The sequence below is a fragment of the Carya illinoinensis genome, chromosome 10, assembly GCF_018687715.1.
Source record: "Carya illinoinensis cultivar Pawnee chromosome 10, C.illinoinensisPawnee_v1, whole genome shotgun sequence".
Taxonomy (NCBI): domain Eukaryota; kingdom Viridiplantae; phylum Streptophyta; class Magnoliopsida; order Fagales; family Juglandaceae; genus Carya; species Carya illinoinensis.
The window spans coordinates 37,166,892-37,170,947 of record NC_056761.1 but is presented as its reverse complement, the minus strand read 5'-3'; the positions used below and the strand labels follow the sequence as shown (position 1 = coordinate 37,170,947).

Genomic DNA, 4,056 nt, shown 5'->3' with positions numbered 1-4,056 from the left:
AATTTATTATTTTAAAATGATAACGCGACAGCTGTAAATATCTTTTCTCGACTTTAAATTAGAGAACTACGAATCACACATTCCATCGAGTTTTTTTATTTGTTAAGGTGATCAGTAGTGCCGTAGCAACTACCATTTGTTTATTGTAATGAAGTGGATTGTGTGGGCCAAGCCGACACAGTAAGACGAAATAAACCACATGCCAATCCATATTTTTGGGAAGTCCAACCCAAACATAAACAGGTGATCCTAAGCCCAAGGCAATGGAGTCAGAAGCCAGAAGGATAAGACTTGACTCCCTGCAAAGCAATACCGCCCGCAATGATGATAACATTTTACGAGGTATAAAGTTAAAGGTTTTTTTGGCAGCAAGTCGCCGTGGGTCAAGAGGGTATGTGTAATTTGCGACCCAACCCGCTCCCAAAGCTTATGCTTTTTTGGTCCTTATAAATGATAAATGTTATTATCCCACGTACTTTTATTTAATTAATATATAATTTATTATTCTTGTCATTTTATTTAAATATATATATTTAAACATTAAAATAGAAATATAAAAATAATAAATCATATACTGATTAGGGCTGAGCAATGGAATCTGATTTTTTTCTGACTCGTTTTGGCACTAGGTTATTAACTCTAATTTCCCAATCCCCCCCCCCCAATCTCTCTCTCTCTCTCTCTCTCTCTCTCGTAAACGCTTTGGTCTTTCATTTTAACACTACCCTTGAATCTTTTCCTTCGTTATTTTTCTTGGTTGCCATGGCAGATAAACAACCTCACTTGAATGGAGCTAGAGTGAACGCAAATAAATGGGCATTAGAGGTAGAACTGAGGTGCAATTCGATCCCGTAGTAGAGTGCCTCATCAGCAAGCTCTTGCATGAAGAATCTGCGAGATGTGAAGAGAGACGATTTGATATGAGAAGGGGGACTAAGAAGATCTAGGGATCCCGATCTAAAAACCAAGTAAACTCTTTCTCTCTCCCTTTGAACATTTATATATATGGTTTTCCTAGATCTGCTATTTTTTCTTTAACATGGTTTATTTTTTTCTGTTTTGTTATTTTTGCTCTGTTTTGCAGTTCCCTTTTCTCTCGTAACTCTCTCTCTCACACTTCGATATCTCTCTCTCTCTCTCGAACTCGATTTGTGAGTAATGCCTTTGGACAAATCTTATGTGGGTGTGAAGTATATGATGTTATTTTGCTAGATCTAGGTTTTTTTTTGTTATTTTGTTAAGCATGGGTTTTTTTTTTTTTTGAGGGTTTACATTTTTTTTTCTTCTATTTCTCATGATTTGTTGTTAATAGCCATAGCAATGAATGGTCATAGACTTGCTCTTTGTTTGGCCCAAAATAGTAACTCTCTCTTGCAATCTTGATCTGGTAGCAATGCCTTTGAACAAATCTTATGTGGGTATGTATATTCTATTATTTAGATAGATTTGGATATCTTTTGTTACTTTGTTAAATACGAGTATAATGTATATGCTGTTATTTGAGCAAAACCCAAATGATAGAAATTGGTAATCTCTTTTGAGTATTTGGTATTTAATGTTTGTGAATCACTGTCTGGTGTTGGTTTTCTGATTTCGAGGATTGAAGGGTTTGATTGGTTTGTGGTCTCATTCTCTATTGCATGTGTTTCTATTTTTATTGTTGTTGCTTCATATTGTTTGTTTGCTTGTTTGACGTTTGAAAGAGTTGAGATTGGAGAAAATATGAAGAATGATGAAGAGCTCTGGATCACCTACCCTACCCTACCTCCATTAGAAGAGCCTAAACCCCATATGCCTTCCCACTTCTCAAATGGATTATGCTTGGATTACAAAATTTATGATTCATCTGTTAGGACAAAGACCAAGTTAACATCGATGAATATAGGATTATAGCAATGTCAGGAGAGGACTTTTTAATTATATGGGCCTTCAATCCCCTGTTACATTAAGTTCTACGAGTTTTGATGGTTAGAAGTGCTTGACATTGTCTGGATTTTAGAGAGAGGAGGGGGGGGGGGGGCTACAGGCAACAGGGGTAGGGCTAGGGATAGGGAGAGAGAGAGAGAGAGAATTTGGAATCATGTTGGTTGTTTAATGTGTCAGTTTAATTGTTGGTCCCATTTGAATAAATATCTATTTCACTAATTAATTATATAAAGTTTGATATTTAAGAATTCTTTTGTTGTTGAGAAGTTAGGTTTCACATGTCTATCTCTAATGCCTTGAACATGCAGTTGTTTAATTATATTGCTTTGGTTTCATTTCTCAAAACTTTTTTAGAATTGCTTCTGACCACTTTGCAGAGGGTTTAGGAATTGTTAACATGTTATGGATGCTTGTTACCTATAAAAAAAACTTGTTATGGATGCTCTTTGCCTCCTTTTTATGCTACTAATATTCTTTTAATTTTCTCTTTGCTTCCATATATATGTAATGGTAGAGCCCAAGAGGTGGAGAACAATGAGATGCACATTCCTTTATATGGGTTGATATCATTCTACTTGCTTTCAGATTTACTGATTTTGTAATTCATATATTGTAATTTAGTATTTGGTAATGCAATGTATAAATAACAAATAATATAATATGTAGTGGATTGTATTATGATGCATGCATACTTGCATGGATGAATATTGGAAATATTTTTTGGTTTTACATGCATTTTTATTGCGAGGCAAATTAAGTGAAACTTTGATACATTAGTATATGATATTTTTCAACCTTCTAAATTGCACAATCAAATTTCTTCTTTTGAAAAAAAAAAAAATCAGAACTATTGAAAATAGGATATACATTTAGGCTAAAAAATAAATAGGGTTTAATCCGGAATCCGGGTTTCGGCCCGTGTCTGACCCGGGGAAATCCGGGTTCCAGTTTGGGTATACCCTGGTTCTCGGGTCAGAACTCGGATGAATTGACCTAAATTGTTGATTAAGGCTCCGTTTAGATAGTGAAAATATTTTATTTCATCTTATCTCATCATTACAATTTTTTAAAATTATCACACAAAATATAAAAAATAATTCTTTTTCAAATCTCAAAATAATAATAACATTAAAAAAAATAATATTTTAATAATATTATATTCAACTTTTAACTTTCATCTAAAATAACCTTATCTCATTTAACTATCCAAATCTCACCTAAGTGAAGATATATGACGTAAGATTTCCATGTAAAATTTATTTATTCTAAATTTAATTTTTCTTTCTTTTGTGTGGCAGAGAAGCTAGCAGTTTAATTTTTAGAATTTTGCTATATATAAATAAAATTGTATACTAATCTACGTATTAGTATTGATTCTTTCATATTTAAAATTTAAATTAATATTATTTTAATAAAATTTATTTTTTAATTAATTATATTAGATTAATACACATATTAATATAACTAAAATTTTCCTACTCTTTAATTCACCAGAAGAATATTACACAACACTGCATTAAATGCTACGCCAAAGTTTGAAGGAGGGAGCCTTTTCGCGCAAATGACTGTGATGTCATTAAATACAAAATTAATATTTGTAATTATATAGTGTGTAGTACGAAATTGAATAAATATATAAATTTATATAAAAAAATTATTATTTTGTTAAATAATGGATTCATTTTTTTTTCAAAAAAAATGCTGGTTATTTATAAAACTCATAACTCATGTTGACTAAGTCATTGCATACTCTGACAATAAGTGGTGCCAGCGGCTAGTCAGATGTTAGTGTTTAGTCAAATTTTAACTAACTTAAATAAAAATGATCTGTATTAAAGTAGACAAAACTACATGGTTTCACTTTTGAGTTACATAATTTTATTTCTTTCTTCAAATTTGGTCAACTACAATTCATCTCTAAAATAATATGTTACTTTAAAAATATTCTCAAATTGTTATAAAATTATAGAAAAGAGAGAGCCATAACGTATTATAAAACTTTTAAAATGAGAGAGAAAGAGATAGAGTTCAGAAAAGTTATGAAACTTATGAATTTCTTAAAAAATTCAACGATATATATAGGCGTACAAAGGGAACTATGTTAGCTTACTATGCTGCACTATGCTGGCA

The 4,056-nt window shown here is 31.6% G+C and overlaps 1 long non-coding RNA gene across 1 annotated transcript; it reads left to right on the top strand.

The window, feature by feature from the left end:
- Positions 1-635: 635 nt before the first annotated feature.
- LOC122278309 lies at positions 636-2,631 on the top strand. The gene is made up of 2 exons (XR_006229323.1): positions 636-968; positions 1,085-2,631. It is a non-coding gene; the product is annotated as an uncharacterized LOC122278309 (long non-coding RNA).
- Positions 2,632-4,056: the final 1,425 nt, after the last annotated feature.